Here is an 18,219-nt window from a genome sequence, read left to right on the forward strand (position 1 = left end):
TAAATCTAACTTTATCTGAATCTACCCCACTTCATCAACTCTATGTTCCCATCATAATCTCCATCACCTATTCCTACCCTGTCCTTTCTTACTGGTCCACCAGCAATGCTAGCTGTGTGTTTATGGACAAGTCATGTAATTTCTCTCACTCTTAACTTTCTTGTCTGTAAAATAGGAAAAAATAACACTCCACCTCAGAGTTTACTACAGAATTAAGTGAGATAATATGTACAGTGTTGTGCAAACCTTAACATGTTATATAAATGTGAGGTATTATTATTGTTGTTGTCCATGTTCTTCCCCATACTTGAAATCAACTCTTTCTTTCCTCTATTATCCCCCAATTTTAGGGTAAAGTCCCTCTACTTCATTTCAAGGCCCAAATCAAGTGCCACCCTCCTACAACAAACTTTGTTTTTAAATTCTAGCTTTTCCCTCAAATCTCAATTTCAGAAGAAAGTGATTTCCAGCTCTTCACATTTTTTAAAGAACCTTACCTGGCAATCATGTCTGCTCTTACCTACTATACAGCCAATTATCTGGGTACAGGTCTTTCTTTCCCTCCTAGTCCCAGAAAGGTCTACACTATAGATTTTTTTTATCCCCAATACCAAGCAGAATATTTGCATACATAGACACTTAATAGCTTCTGGAACACTAGATACAAGTAGCTTGCAACCACTGCAATGAATCCAGTTTAATTCATTCTGAATTTCTGGAAAATATTCATGACTGATATATGGTACTGTACTAGATCTCTGAGAGAAGAAAATGTAAATTTCTAAGAAACTATCCATTCCTCTATTGTACAGCAACAATGTGGCTGTAACACTTTTTTAAAAATTATATGTATATTATATATATAATTATATATTGTAGGTAATATTAATTATATTTAATTATATAATTTTAATTATATTTTTATTTACATAACATATGCATGGGTATTTTTTCAACACTGACTTGCAAAATCTGTTCCAAATATTTCCCTCTTTCCTTCCCCCTCTTCCCCCCCAATCCCGCTCCCCCTTCTCCCCCCTCCCGAAGGATTGCAGGTACTCCAATACATGTATAGCATTCTTTTACATCAACTGATAAAGTGAGGTTTGAAAATTTTTAGGGGAATGGGGACTGGGAAAATATCTTATTTGAAGCTTTTAATTTTTATTTTATACAAGGAAAAGAGTTTGGTTGGTTTGATCAAAGAGGAATATGAAGGTAGTATTCTTAGAAATTGTACTCTTTGATCTCTCCCTCATTTTTATTCTGACCACATTGTGAAGACTTATTCCTATTTGTATTACAGTTATTTGGAAATATGGTTTAGCGCTTCTCTAAACTATCCAAAATAAGAAAAGTAATGATTATTTTATGAATATTGAGTTCTCCTTCACTAGAGTCTGAGCAGAAAGTAAATGACTACTTGTTGGGGATAATGTAAAGGAGTTTCTTGCACCACAGATTGTCCCAGAGGCCCAAAATGTTGAGACTGTGTGATTCTAAAAATGCTAAATAAATTCTTCTCTCTTATAGCAGAAAAACATACACAGCATTTACTAAATATGCTCACATATCTAAATTCTGAAGATATGTAAAAGCATGCTAGACATGGCAGAATTTGGTAGAATGTTCTTCCTTTTGAATTTCTGGAAAGCATATCACTTCATAATACATGACAAAAAAATTGTGCAAACTCCCTAAAATGCAGCAATTTCAAGGAGCTTACATTCTAAAGGGGAAATACATATAAGAAAACTGGAAAGAGAAGGAGGGTGAGAAGGAAGGGGAACAGTAGAAGTAACAAGCAAGGTAGAAAGGATACAAATACAGATGTCTAGATAAGAGTTCCATGGAGTCCTGAAACTGCTATCCTAAACTCCTTTATCTGGTTTTTAAGACTCTCAAAATCTTGGTCCTACTTAGTGAACCTTTCTCACTATTCCCAAAATAAATCAAATAAAGCTGGTTGACTCCTTATCCTACCAACACTTTGGAGAATATTGGTTTGTATGAACTAATTCAAAGTGAAGTGAGGAAGATTAAGTTAACGATTTATACAAGCACAGCAACATTGTTTAAAAAAAAAAAAAAAACTTTGAAAGATCCAAAAATTCTGATCAATGCAATAACAAATCAACTTAGCCACAAGTGATGGACACAAGGTACAGAAGGAGACATACATTTCTAAATACATTACAGACTCATTTTGCTTGGCTGTACTTATTTATATCTAGGACCATTTCCCTCTCTCTCTCCATTAATGAGGATGAGTATAGAACAAAGTATGACTAGCAAGAGTGAAGCCAAATAAAAAAGAGCTAATGAAATATTTTTTGATACAAAGAAAAGGAAATTCACAAAAGAAGCATAGAAAATCTGGACAGCTTTGAAAATAACATAGAATTTATCATATGCTTTTAAAAAAAAGGCAAATGATATGAAATGGTGATTCAATAAATTTCATAGAGATTCCTCTTTGTATTCAGCTATATACATGTAAATGCTTTTATTTTAGGTATTTATGTTGACTAAAAAATTAAAATAAGAAATTAAAACAATTTGTTAAGTACTTACTATCTGCAAAGTACTTACTAGATAATTAAAATACAAAGATAAAAAAATTTCTTAGAAATAGATTTGGGAAGGGGGCAGAATCAAGATAATAGAGTAAAAGTTATTATTATTATTAACATTTTTTTTTTACCAGCTTACCCAACCTATCTCCTCCATAACAACTTAAAAAATATATCAGACCAAATTCTGATCAGGACAGCCAAGAAAAAGTCACATTAAGTAATTCTGGCCAAGTCAGCTTAGGAAAATAAAGATTGCAAACATGGAGATAGAAGCTGGCCAGGAATGCAGTACTGCAGAAGCAGGAGTAGAGAGTATTCTGGAGTCCAGGAATGTTAAGAAGGCTACAACAGAACAGCAAAGGTAGAAGCACTGGGCAGAAAGAAATCTCAAAGAGACACTTGAACTAGCATCAATAACAGAAAAAGGTGCCAACTGAGAGCTCTGCTGTCCATTAGCCACTTCCAGGTCATAGTTCCAGATGAGAAAGGAGTTGCTAGTAAGAAAGGTCCCTACATTGATCCATTGTTGGTGGAATTGTGAACACATCCAGCCATTCTGGAGAGCAATTTGTAACTATGCTCAAAAAGTTATCAAACTGTGCATACCTTTTGATCCAGCAGTGTTTCTACTAGGCTTATACCCCAAAGAGATACTAAAGAAGGGCAAGGGACCTGTATGTGCCAAAATGTTTGTGGCAGCCCTGTTTGTAGTGGCTAGAAGCTGGAAAATGAATGGATGCCCATCAATTGGAGAATGGTTGAGTAAATTGTGGTATATGAACGTTATGGAATATTATTGTTCTGTAAGGAATGAACAGCAGGATGAATACAGAGAGGACTGGTGAGACTTACATGAACTGATGCTAAGGGAAATGAGCAAAACCAGGAGATCATTATATACTTCAACAATGATACTGTTTGAGGATGTGTTCTGATGGAAGTGGATCTCTTTGATAAAGAGAGCTAATTCAGTTTCAATTGAGCAAAGATGGGCTGAAGCAGCTATACCCAAAGAAAGAACACTGGGAGATGAATATAAACTGCTTGCATTTTGCTTTTCTTCCCGGATTATTTATACCTTCTGAATTCAATTCTCCCTGTGGAACAAGAAAACTGTTCGGTTCTGCACACATATATTGTATCCAGGATATACTGTAACCTATTCAACATGTAAAGGACTGCTTGCCATCTGGGGGAGGGGGTGGAGGGAGGGAGGGGAAAAATCAGAACAGAAGTGAATGCAAGGGATAATGCTGTAAAAAATTACCCTGGCATGAGTTCTATCAATAAAAAGTTATTAAAAAAAAAAAAAAAGAAAGAAAGAAAGGTCCCTCGCTGAACAAGTTCCAAAGGTAGAGGTAACAAGCAAGGTAGAATGGATACAAATACAGATGTCTAACATTCCATGGAGTCCTGAAACTAGAGAGTGCTATCCTAACTGTTCAAATTTAGCTGTGTAAATGTCTAAGAACAAAGGGGAAATAGATAAATCTAACCAAAAAATCCACACACACACACACAAAAAAAAAAAAAAAAAAAAAAACACCAACCATAAGATGTTAAAGAGACAAACAGAATTTTAGAAAAGCTAATTTTGATAGATCTTTGGAGAATACTGAATGCAAACAGAGAAGTACACCAACTTCTCAGCTGTGCATGGCATCTTTATTAAAAAAAAAAAAAAAAAAACTTACTCTGAGGGTAGTTAAAAAACTCACAGACAAGTAGGGAAAAGCAGAAACAAGTTAATCTCTTTCTGAGCTTAATGTAATAATTACATTCAATAAAGAATCTCTGAAGCACAGATTAAAAAACTGGAATCTAAATAAACTAATTCTAAAGAATTAAGTGGCTCCAAAAACAAACCATAGAAACAATAACTGCATTTAAGATAACAATGAGACAACATATGAAAATTTGTGTGATGCAGCTAATTAGTAATTAGGGAAAATTTTATATTATTAAACACATCAATAAAAGAGTGAAAGCACATCAAAATACAACTAAAAAGAATAAAAAAACTCCCCTCATTAAATATTCAAATTGAAATCCTGAAAATTAAAGGAGAGATTAACAAAACTGAAAATTTTTTAAAATTATTGATTAAAAAAAATCACAATAAAGATTAAATAAATACAATTTTTTGAAACTTATTTTGCCCAACTAAATGACATAAAACTGACAATCTAAATAAAATGGAGAAATATTAGCAAAAAATTAAATGCTTTGATTAACAGAGCAGGAAATAGAATACATAAAAAATTCTCTTAGAAAAAGAAACTGAGCTAAGCATAAATGAGCTCCATAATAAAAAGACCAGGATCAAACGGATTTATAAACAAATTCTACCAAACACTTTTAAAAAAGAATTATTTCCAATACCACATCAACTGAAAAAATAGTTTTATGACACAAATATGGTACTGATACCCAAAATAGAAAGAGATAAAAGGAAGAAAATTACTAGAAAGCAAATTACAACATATCAAAATTGGTTCTTGTCCTTCATACTCAAAGAGGACCAAAACAACATTACTATGTCAAGGTCAATGTATAGTTATGCCTGACTGGCCTATCTGACCAAGTTCAGAAGATTTTACCATAGATGAGGTACAAATAGTCCATATGAACAATTGGAATATCTCTAAATCCGCATGCCTCATATTTCTTTTGAACTACTACAATTCTGCTTTGTTCATAAGGCATAGAACCTTTCTTTTATTATTATTTTTTTATTAAAGCTTTTTGTTTATAAAACATATGCATTGGTAATTTTTCAACACTGACCCTTGTAAAACCTTCTGTTCCAAGTTATCCCTTCCTTCCCCTCACATCTCTCTCTAGATAGCAAGTAGTTCAATGCATGTTAAATATGTTAAAATGTTAAATCTAATATACATATACATATTAATACACTTAGCTTGCTGCACAAGAAAAATTAGATCTAGAAAGAAAAAAAATACATAAGAAGGAAAACAAAAATGCAAGCAAACAATAACAGAAAGAGTGAAAATGCTATGTTGTGGTTCACACTCAGTTCCCACAGTGCTCTCTCTGGGTGTAAATGGTTCTCTTCATTACTGAACAACTGGAACTGGTACGAATCATCTCATTGTTGAAGAGAGTCATACATAGAACCTTTCTTAATGTAGGCATACCCTGCTGAGCAGTAAATATTTTCACAAAAGTTTTTGTAATTTTTTTTTTGTCTTTTGACTACAGAGTAGAATCCCTCCCTGCCCTGATAAGTAGGCTAGGATCAGATTAGGTGAAGCAGACTATTTTTAGGGAACCATTTCTAGCCCCTTCCTCATGTTAAGAGGTGAGCAGTACAGTCCTTAAAAACGACTGCTCAATTTTGTTTTCTTTCTCATTTTTCCCTTTTCGATCTGATTTTTCTTGTGAAACATGATAATTGTGGAATTATGTACAGAAGAATTGCACATGTTTAACACATATTGGATTTCTTGCCTTCTTGGGGAGGGGATGGAGGAAGGAAGGGGAAAAAAAATTTTGGAACACAAGATTTTTGCAAGGGTGAATGTTGAAAATTATCGATGCATGTGTTTTAAAAATAAAAAGCTTTAAAATGAATGAATGAATAAAAATGTAGAATGCTGCTCAGACACCCAGGGGGATGCTTCAATCTAGTTAGAAGACAACTCTATGCATTGTGTGCAGGATTGGGACTACATGTAGCTCCCAGTATAACTGTACCTGCTATTTCATCATTTGTCCTTCATTACAGAACTTCAAGGTAGACAAAATAGTAAATTTTCAAAGTTGTAAAATACAAAACAAATGCACATGAATTATCAGCATTTCTACATATTACCAACAAAACCCAGCAGGAAGGAACAGAGAAATTCCATTTAAAATAAATGTGGACAGCATAAATGCTTGGGAATCTACCTGCCAAGACATAGACAGGAACTATACAAATACAATTACAAAACTTTTCCCACAAATACAGATTAAACAACTGGAGAAATACAAATGGCTTATGGGTAGATAGAGCCAATATAATAAAAATAGCTATACTATCCAATTTACATATTCAATACCATACCAAACTATTAAGAATCATTTCACAGATCTAGAAAAAGTAGTAAGAAAATTCATTTGGAGGAACAAAAGGTAGAGAATATCAAGGGCATCACTAAATAAATAAAAGTAAAGAAAGGCGACCTTGCAGTACCAGATCTCAAATTATACTACAGGCAATAAATATAACAACAATTTGGAGATTTTGACCAATGGAATAGATTAAGTACATAATATACAGAAGTAAATGCCCATAGTAATCTCTTATAGTGAGATTCATGCTACTGAGAAAAGAATTTACTTCTCAATAAAAACCTGCTAAGAAAACTGGAAAGCAAACTGGCAGAAACTAAGCATAGACCAACATCTCACATACCATGTATCAAAAACAAGCTCAAACTGGGCACATGATTTAGACATAAAGAATGATATAAACAAATTAGGAGGGTATGGAACAATAGATAAGAGTTCACAATCATAAAGGGATAAAAGGATCACAGAAAGTAAAATAGTTAATTTTGATTACATGAAATTTTAAGATTTTGCACAAAGCCAATGTAGCCAAAATTAGAAGAAAAGAAACTGAGGGAAAACTTTTTCCCAAAAGTTTCTCTGATAAAGGTCTCATTTCTCTAATATATAAGGAAACTGAGGCAAATTTATGAAAATAAGAGTCAATTCCCAATTGATAGTTAAAGAAAATGCTCAATTTTCAGAAGAAACCAAAGCTTCTAATAGTCATATAAAAAGAAGTTCTAAATCACTAATAATTTGAGAAATACAAATTAAAACAATTCACATGCATCAGATTGGCTAATATGACAGAAAAGGAAAATGACATGCAAGAGGGTACATTAAGGCATTGTTGGTGAAGCTGTGAACCAGTTTAGCCATTCTGGAGAACAATCAGTAACTATGTCCAAAGGCCTATAAAATTGTGTGTGTCCTTTGATCCAATAATACTGCTTGTAAGTTGGTGCTCAAAAGAAAAGGAAAAGAACCCACATGTACAAAGATATTTACAGCAGCTCCTTTTGTGGTAACAAATAACTGGAAACTGAGGAAATGCTCCTCATCTGAAAAATGGCTGAACAAGTTGTTGTATATGAATGTGATGGAATACTATTATACTATAAGAAGTGATGAAGGGGACAGTGTAAGACTAATCTGAGAAAACAAAAGAACAAAGTGAAATAAGCAAAACTAGGGAACAATCTACATGATAACAGTAATACCATAAAGATAATACCTTCAAAAGACTTAATACTTCTGGATTAACAATAATGCATCTCAATTCCAAAGGACTCCTGATGAAACATACCATCCAATTTTTAAATACAAGAATAAAAGCCAAAAATAAAATAAAATAAAATAATCAAAACTAAATACCATAAAATTATATTAACAAAACTTGGCCTGAAAGAAGAGAAATTAGAAGATACTATAAAGAGGGGTATGACAAAGCCAGCTCAAACTGGCTCTTAAGAACAGATTGCTACATTTACAATGTGAGCATTTCACCTCAGAATTTGATAAATGCAATAAATCAGGGTTTCATTTATTATTTTGTTAATATCCTGGAACTAAAGTGATGGAGAAAATGTTAATAATTCATATTAATTTAAAAAATGTGTCAATGCATGTATTCCCTCCCCCCAAAGAACCAAATGTTAAACATTTACCAACACATTTCTGACTGTAAGTGTGTAACAATGCTTCATATACTGCCAAACTATTTTAATATTGATTAACTTTGACAAACTGAGCTTTTTTTTTTTTTACCTTTGCTATAAGGGATTACTCTTTAGGAGGGGAAGGAGATAGAATAAATTTAGAAATGCAGATAATGTAAAACCAAAAGATAGCACTAAAAGTTTATTTAAAAACAAAAACAAAAAAAAGCAGCAGCAGCAATATCCTACATTATACTAAAAAGAAGCATAGTACCCAAAGCAAGGGAAGTATGTACTAAATTCTGCCCTGGTTAGGCCACATCTGGAATATTCAGTAAGAATTACAATTTTTATAAGAGACAGGCAATAACAATAACAATAACAATAATATCACCACTACCACTTCCACTACTAATGAAAGCTAAGTTATATAAGGTCTGCCATGTCTCAGTTATTGTCCTACTGTGTTTCCCCGAAAATAGGCCCTATCCTGAAAATAAGCCCTCCCCTTACTGTGTAAGATTCCTCGAAAATAAGCCCGCCCCCGAAAATAAGCCTATTGAGATTGCTACTATAGTGAAATGATCCCCTGCGCTACACGCTACATTATGGTACCCTCTGTATGCACTGTTCCCCCCCTTCTCCCAGGTGAAACGCACGCCGCGCTCTGAGCTGCATCCAATCAGAGCTGCAGCAGTGAGCGCATCATCCTGTTCTTCCCCAGTGATTTGCTTGCTGACGCCATTGAGAGCAGTGCCGCAGAGGAGAGCTGAGGCAGGATAACATAAAAATCCGGTATGTAAGCGGGAGTGAGGGGGCATGATGGAGGATAAAAGAAGAACTCAGGGGGCATGATTGAGGATAAAAGAAGAACTCAGGGGGCATCATGGAGGATAGAAGGAGCACTCAAGGAGCATGATGGGGTTAAAACATTACTGAGGGGCATGATAGAGTGAAAAGAAGGACTGATGGTCATAATTTTATTATTCTGTCTGTTTTGACCCCCATTCATGAGTACAAAAACAAGAGCTATACTGTTGAGTACAAGAAAGCAATTGTAGAGGAGTCACATGGCAAGAATCTTGCAGTTTTCTGTAAAGAAAAACTTTTGGGTCTTCGAATGGTCAGAAAATGGAGAGCAGATTATAATAACTTCAATCAAAGGGTGGATAAGGGAAAAGGGAAAAAGCGCAGGTCTGGATCAGGTGGGCAACCCTTATATCCTGACTTGGAGATCCTTATTGGTGAATGGATTGCTGACAGGAGAGCAAAGGCCTTGGTTGTGCACAGGGCTGATATTCAAGCATTTGCCCTTTCAATGGCACCAGAGTTTGAAATGGTCTCAGAAGGATTCAAAGCATCACAACACTGGTTGGACAGTTTCCTTCAATGGTATGAACTGTCCCTAAGATCAACAACACTGTTTAAGCTGGAAGATGCTGAAGTTATTAAACGTGCACTTGCATTCAAGTCCTTTATTGATAGGATCGACATTTCCAAGTACCAAACCTGCAATATGATTGCTATGGATGAAACTGCAGTGTTTATGGGACAAGGATCTCAAACAACAATTCATCACAGGGGTGTAACGTCAATCTACATTCCCACCACTGGCTATGAAAGTGCACGGGTCACCTGTGTTTTGGCAATTCCTTTGGATGGAAAGAAAGCTACACCTTTAATCATTAGTAAGGGCAAGAAAGATAAGATTGACCAAGTATCAGGCATTTACGTTCTTGAAATTGAAAAAGCCTGGTGTACACAAGCCGTTATAAGAAAGTGGGTTGATTTAATGCTGCCACTTGTTATGCGAGGTAACCAAAGAGGTCTGATAATCTGGGATTCAGCCAGCACTCACCGCGCTAAAGAAATGAAGAACTTCCTTGCAGAGAGAAGAATAGATCAAGTAATGATTCCTGCAGGAATGACTGCCTATCTCCAGACCCTTGATATTGCAATAAACAAGCCATTCAAGGACCATGTGTGCATGGAAGTCAATGACTACATTAAAAATAGAATGGAAAGAAATCAGCGTGGAAACTTTGTGAAGCCCTGTCTGCAAGAAGTCGTGACTTGAGTGAAGAAGTCATGGGATAAAATTACTGACAGTTGTGTCGCCAAGGCACTACGAGCAGGTTACCTGGACAAGACATGTTCATTTAAAGAGAGCTATATTGCTGGACATGACAGATTGGGTCCACTTCTTCTGAAGGAAATAGAGGCGCAAGACATCCAGGACGGAATTCAGGGTATGGACACTTATGACGATGTTGTTGAAGAAGATGACATGATCATTATGGAATAAAGGTACTTTTTTTTGTTCACATTTACCTGTTTATTAAAATTGCTGTCAATGTTCATTAAAATAAGCCTTCCCCTGAAAATAAGCCCTCGGGGGGGTTTTCTGTCCAAAAAATTAATGACAGTGTCTTATTATTGGGGAAACACGGTAAGCATTTCACAAATATAATCTCACATGACCCTCATAACATCTTGGGAGCTGAATGCTAACAGGAAAGCATGTAACATGTCTAATAGAAGGTGACCTGAATGGTGAGAAAACTAGAGAATGGTCTATTCAAGGATTATGTAAAGGATCTAGATTTATTTACCTTAGAGGAGATAAGATTTAAAGAAATCATGATAGCTACCAACAAGTATCTGTAAGTATAGGAATTAAAAACTCCACTGGATTGACTCAAATAGGAATCAGTTGTAATGTATAGAAACTACAGTAAGGTAGACAGACTTAGTGCAAAGAAAAATATTCTAACAACAAGATGTATTCAAAAGTGAAATGGGATGTCTTAAGATGAAACCATTTCTTCTTAAGTGAAGGTCAGTAAGAAGCAACTAGATGTTGAGTAAATTGTGGTATATAAATGTTATGGAATATTATTGTTCTGTAAGAAATAACCAGCAGGATGCATACAGAGAGGCTTGGAGAGATTTACATGAACTGATGCTAAGTGAAATGAGCAGAACCAGGAGATCATTATATACCTCAACAATGATACTGTTTGAGGATGTATTCTGATGGAAGTGGATCTCTTCAATAAAGAGAGCTAATTCAGTTTCAATTGATCAAGGATGGACAGAAGCAGCTACACCCAAAGAAAGAACACTGGGAAATGAATATAAATTGCTTGCATTTCTGTTTTTCTTCTAGGGTTATTTATACCTTCTGAATCCAAATTTCCCTATGCAACAAGAGAACTGTTCGGTTCTGCACACATATATTGTTATCTAGGATATACTGTAACCTATTTAACATATAAAGGACTGCTTGCCACTGGGGGAGGGCGTAGAGGGAGGGAGGGGAAAAATCAGAACAGAAGTGAGTGCGAGGGATAATGCTGTAAAAAATTATCCTGGCATGGGTTCTGTCAATAAAAAGTTAAAAAAAAAAAAAAAGCAACTAGACAAGCTAAAAATAGTCTTCCCTTGCATCCCCAGAGAACAACCACTTATAGCAAAGAATAATTTTTAAAAGAGTTTAAAATTTTTAAAATACCACTCACCAATCACGTTTTGTTTACAAATTTATATCTAAAGTCTCTTCTTTACAAAGAAGTGGAAGATTAATTCTCTCTCTTCTTTGGGCCATGCCCGTGACCCTAATGGAAGAATACTCGGTTTCAGCTGCTTTCTTGTGTCACTGTTCTTTACATTAACAGTGTTGTAGTTCCATATCAGGGGTCCTCAAACTTTTTAAACAGGGGGCCAGTTCACTGTTCCTCAGACTGTTGGAGGGCCGGACTATAGTAAAAACAAAAACTTTGTTTTATGGGCCTTTAAATAAAGAAACTTCATAGCCCTGGGTGAGGGGGATAAAAGTCTTCAGTTGCTGCATCTGGCCTGTGGGCCATAGTTTGAGGACTCCTGTATATCTTTTCTTTTCCTGGTTCTGCTTACTTATTTTTCAGTAAATAAGTCTTTCCATGCTTCTATCCATTCATCATATTCATTTTTTCTTATACTACAATAATATTTCAATACAGTGGAAAGAGTGCTGGGTTTGGAGTTAGAAAATCTGAGTTCAAATTCCAGCTATGACAGTTATTATCTCTGTAGTAAGTCACTTTACCTCTCTTGGCCTCTCCTCTGTAAAATCAGTGGCTGAAATTAATCACTGAGATTCCTTCCAGCTGTCATCCATAATCTTATGTATCACAATTTGGTTAACCATTCCTTAAATGGTGGGGACCTGCCCTGTTACCAGTTTTCTGCATCCATAAAAAAATTCTACTTTAGGTATTTGGTTATCTATAAAACTATTATCACTGACTTTCTAGGCATATATCTCTATTAGTGGTATCTATCTATTAAAGTCCAGACATTTTAGTTAATTTTTTAAAGCACAATTCCAAACTGCTTTCCAGAGTGGTAGAAACAATTCTCAGTTTCACAATCAAGATGTTACTGTGCCTATATTCCATACTACTCTAATACTGACCATTTTCTTGTCTTCTCTGACAATTTACTAAGTGTGACATATCATTATATCAAGTTGCAAATAGTTGTTAATAGCTTAACATTATTTTGATAATAATTTGTCAATATCCTCTGACTGCCTATCCTTTTAAGAATGGTGTCTTTCTCATAAAACTTGTGCTCATTTTCTCTGTTTAGATCCTTGTCACAAAGATCTTTTTCCCCCAACTCACTGCTTCCCTTCGAAACCCAGTTGCTTTAACTGTGTGTTCCAAGGATTTTCATGTCATATAACTAAAATCATCTATTTTACCTTTTGTGATTACTTCTATCCTTTGTTTAATTAAGCAATCCTCCTCTTACTATACATGCCTGATCTGTTTCTCTTCTTATTAAAAAAAAAAAAAGGCACAATCTTTAATAAGTCACTTATCTACTTTGAACTTATTGTGATATATGGTATAAACTGATTGTCTACACCAAATTTCTAAGCACTTAGAGGTTCCTCAACTTATTTATGTTTCTAGGCTGATCAAACAATGATTTGCTGAGTGAATTCAATAAGCTAATGTATTTAGTGAGTAGAAAAAGAAATCAAATTCTGACTGAAAATTATAAAGGCTATATTAGAGAAATGGGCAACTCTGTGGTGTCTTAGGTTTGAAAACAATTCTTCACACACATAAAAAACTGAACACTGAAAAATAAATGTCATAATCCTCAAAGTGACAAAGAATACAAAAAATGGAATATTCAGAGTTGGAGAGACTGTGGAAGGAAAGGGACACTATTTTACAACTGAAATTATCCAACACTCTGGAAAACTGTTTAAAATTATGTGGAAAAGTGTCTGAAATACCCATATCCATTGATCCAAAGATCCAACGACCAGATATAGTAGTGCCTGAAAAGTCAATGATAAAAAGAAAAACAGTCTATACACATAATATAAAAGCTCTTTTTATAGTAGTAAAGAATTAAAAAGCAAATGTCCATCAACTGGGGAATGGCTAAACAAACTATGAATATAATGAAATATTACTCTTCTAAGAAATGAACATAAAGAACATGGAAAAGCACAGGAATACTTACATGAATTGAAACAAAATGAAGTAAACAGAATCAAGATGACAATATGCACAATGACAACAATGTACAAAAGGAAAGAACAAAAAAGAAAAAACTGAAAAGGAATGCTGGGAGATTATCGTATCTAAGTTTATCTCCAGAGAAGGATAAAAGAATGAGCCCCCCTGCTTTTCAGAGGTGGAGGACTATGGTTATGAAACACTGCATACGACATTATACTTAGTTGAAGAATATTTATAAGTTTTGCTAAACTTCCTCCCCCTCTCCCCCTTTTTTATGGTTTATTATAAAGGATGGCATTTTTCAAAGAAGATGTGAAAGAGAAAAACACATTAGGAAACGAAAGGAAGAAATATATTAGGAAATGAAGGAGTTATAACCCTAGCAAAGCTTTTCGTTAAAAAAAAAAATAAGAAAAGCAAGAAGAAATCACTAAAATAACCACCCATCAATGTACCCAAACTAGTATTAACAAAGTAAGGCTCCTTCAGAAGCCTGCCAGACTTAGTTCAAAGCTACTGAAGATACAAAATTAAAGACATGAAGATTCCTATTACAAGGGAAAAAACACTTAAGTCTATAATGGTTTAAATGGTCCTTTAGACCTAGAGTGTAAATCCAATTAAAAAGCAGAGATTAGGTTACTAACCCTGCGCCCAGAGAAATAAAGAGAACTTGAAGTACTTTCCCTGAATGGATTATGAAGATACTCTGAACATATCACTTAGATTCTATTCTGTATTATGTTATCAATACTCTGGGTTCCTGCTGCTAAGGTTAGAAAGTTCAGAGAAAGTAAAATTTACATTTGGTTGAAGAAGATTCTGAAAAAAGCTACAAGCTCAATGTCAATTTCAAGGTCAAGTATTGAAATTGCTGGGTTTTTCTTTATCTTGAGTGGGGGAGGATAAGATTAAGAACAAATTTCATGTTGGTGAAAGGTTCCTCACAGCCATGGAGAATAAAGCTTGATGCCACAAGATAGCAGCTCAGTGTAGAAGAGAGGCAATGTTAGCTTTTCCATACTAGCCCTGCTTAATGCTGATCTGAAAAAAAAACAAAAAAAAAACCCACGTAAATTCTGAAATTTATTGATTTTTGAATCTCTCTCTGTCCAGGATCACCAAACAAGCCGATTAATCACCTGTCTTTGTGAGCATGCTTGAAACATCTTCATCTTTCTGTGGTAATCCCTCCCAAAAGTGCTTTTTTGTTCACTGCAATTCAACAAATATTTATTATGCACCTATTATGTGTAAAGCATTACTTAAGGACTAAGGGATAGAGACACCAAAATGAAACCGATAGTCTCTGATATCAAGATATTTATAATCTAATAGTTAGAAGAGGATAAAGAAAATATAACACTAGGCAGAATATGATAAGGTTTCAGAAGAGATCCAAACAAATTACTCTAGGAAAATATGAAGAGAAAGATGGTACTTTAAATGGAGGAAGTGGGTTGGGGTCCCTTTAAGAAACTATATTTCCTATTGATCAGTGATTCCTTTCAGATTCCCAGCCTCTCCTAGCTAAGGCATATCCTCCCCAGATAAATTGTCTTTCTAGGATACCAGACATTCAATTACAAATCCTAGTCAAAAGCATCCCTTTGAATTCCAATAGGAGATCTGGGCATGTCCCAGCCCCAATTCTGACTTTCTTGGGCTGCCTAGCCCCCACTGGTTCTGATCCGCTCGGGCTTCCCAACCCCCACCAAAACACTCAAAAAAATAGCTTCCTTCAACTAAAGTCTTTGCAGATGGACCTCAATAGCTCACTCAGCTTCCAGGACTTTCTGTCCACAGAGAACTGCATTCTCAGTGCAAAACTCCAGTTTCCATAGATCTGCCACTATAGAAGTCAATCTCTGGTTAAACTGATTTCTATCTAATAAACTTTCATTTTGCAACTAATATTTGGGAATGAGTGAATTCTTTCACTCCTAAAACCTGCAGCCGATTTAAAGGGGATTCTTAATAACTCTCTTATAGCCACTAACCTTTAGACCACCAGGAATCTAGACCAATCTAGACCACTCTACACCTCATCAAGGGGAAAGAGGAAGAGACATGGATCAGGAAAGGCTTCATAAAGAGATATTTGAGTTATGTTTTGAAGCAAGAGTTGAGGTAGTAATGAATAGGAACTATATTCCAGGTAAGGTAAGATTAACCTGTATAAATGCAAGGTGATGGGATATAACATAATGAAAGCCATCTAATAGCTACCAATCCAGACTAGAACATGATACATGTGAAGGGAGTGGGCAATGCAAAATACAGTAAAGAAAGGTAAAGAAACGTCAGCACCAAACTAAGGAGGACTTTAAATGAAAGTTGTATTTCATCCTATAAAAATTAAGACAAAATACCATTCATTTCAATTGGTTCTACACCCAAGTCTAAACTGAAGAGTCTTATCCAAAGAAGTTCTCATCTGCCCCAATTAAGTTCCTCAAATTTCATTATGAGTAAAAGACTATATGTTTAGGCACTTCCTTATTTAATGAATAAGAAGTATTGCTACAGCAGAAGTTGAGAACCCTGCCTTTCCTTCCTGGCAATATAACTCACCCTTTTCAAGAGCTTTATAAATGACACAATTTGAGATGTTAACCCTGTAAATTAATGAAATTCAAATACATTGAGATATGCAGCAAATACTCTCAAGAGCCTATGGACAGGATGCAGTATATTTTCTATTACATTCACCCATCCCCAATTAGCTTATTAACTTTGAATATAATATATATATATATGTGTGTGTGTGTGTGTATATATATATATGTGTGTGTGTGTGTGTGTATATATATATATATCACACATATATATATATATCTATATATCTTTTTCCCTGGAAAGAATGAAAGCTCCCTGAGGGCACGAAGTACTTAAGTTTTTGTTTTGATATTCCCAGAGGCTAGCAAACTACTTGGCATACAGAAGGCTCTTAAATATATGTTGTTGGTTGACACAAATCCAATATTCTTTATACTCTACTATGCTATCTCATGATACAAACATGGATACCAGTCTGGTTCAAACAAAATGATATATGAGATTCAAAGGAGATAGGGGAGCGTGCAGGAATAGAATATCCCAAGCACTAATAATGCAAGACAGTATAAAGTGTGTTTGGAGGAAGTAAGCAATTTGGCTAGAACATTCAGAACATTTGAAAGAATAAAATGAAAGAAGTCTTAAAAAATAGGTGCCAGAGTGAGTTTTGAATTACAAGCAAAAGACTTTTTCTCCATTCTTATCTATACCCTACATAGAGCTATCAATGTGATTTTTTTCCTTAAGCAAATCTGATCACATGAAAATCAATACAATCCAAAGATACTCTATAACCGCTACGATCAAATACAAACTACAAATATATATATATATGGAATGCACACACATATGTATATACATATATATACACACACACGACTACATACATATAAAAAGACATAGATAAGTGAATGAAAAAGCATTTATTGTTTATTATGTTTCAAACATTATTCTAAAAGGCAAGTATTCAAAAGATTCCCTGCTGTCAAGGAACTCATACTCTAATGAGGGAAATAGTGCATATCAAGGGTTCAGCCTCAGGACAGACACTAAATGCTGGTAGTCTTTAAGGTTTAATGGCAGCATGTATGGAAAGTATTGGGAGCTTTAGGAAGGTTCCCAGTGGTCAATAATTTGAAGCTGCAGTCTGCTTTTGTACTGCAAGGGAGCTTTTTTTATAATCAAATTTTATTGTATTTAAAAAAAGAAAAATCATTCTTAGCTAGTGCTAAGAAGATAAAAGGACTATATTTGGTCATTAGGCTATAGACTGCCAAATTTTGGGGAAAACAGATATAAATGTAGATAAAAGTATGGATGCATACATGGGCAAATGCTCATGTGTGCACACACACACAAAAGTGAAAATTTAGGGGAAGAAAAGCACCAGAGCTATAGCGCTCAGGAGATGATGCTGAGTTTGTCTTGAAAGAAATCAGGGATTTTGAGAAATAGAAGTGAGGAGAGAATACACTGCAGGTGAAGGGGACATCCAATGCACAGGTATGAAAATAGGAAATACTATGTGTAGGAAGCATTAAGTCAGTTAATCTAGACAACCAGAGTGTGAATAAAAAAAGAAATGTGTTCTAAGGATTTAAAGGTAAATTGGAGCCAGGTTATGAAGGTTGATTGGGAGCCAGTAAGTTTTTGAAGGCAGGAAAATTTCATTTCATTTGTGTCCTCAGCACCTTGCACAGTGCTTGGCACATAGTAGGTTCTTTTTGTTGTTGCCAGGAAACAGCCATTGAAAATTTTTGAGCCCACAAGTAACATAGCCATTTGTACACAGACAGACTATTTGGGTAGAAATACAAAATAACATGTATGGAGCTGGAAAGA

At 34.9% G+C, this 18,219-nt stretch overlaps 1 protein-coding gene across 3 annotated transcripts in view; it reads right to left on the minus strand.

Moving 5' to 3' along the window:
• The window catches only part of UIMC1 (ubiquitin interaction motif containing 1), a 137,705-nt gene that overhangs the window by 22,881 nt on the left and 96,605 nt on the right, over nt 1-18,219 (minus strand). The window lies entirely within an intron of this gene.

This window comes from Antechinus flavipes, chromosome 2, assembly GCF_016432865.1.
Source record: "Antechinus flavipes isolate AdamAnt ecotype Samford, QLD, Australia chromosome 2, AdamAnt_v2, whole genome shotgun sequence".
NCBI classification, from domain to species: domain Eukaryota; kingdom Metazoa; phylum Chordata; class Mammalia; order Dasyuromorphia; family Dasyuridae; genus Antechinus; species Antechinus flavipes.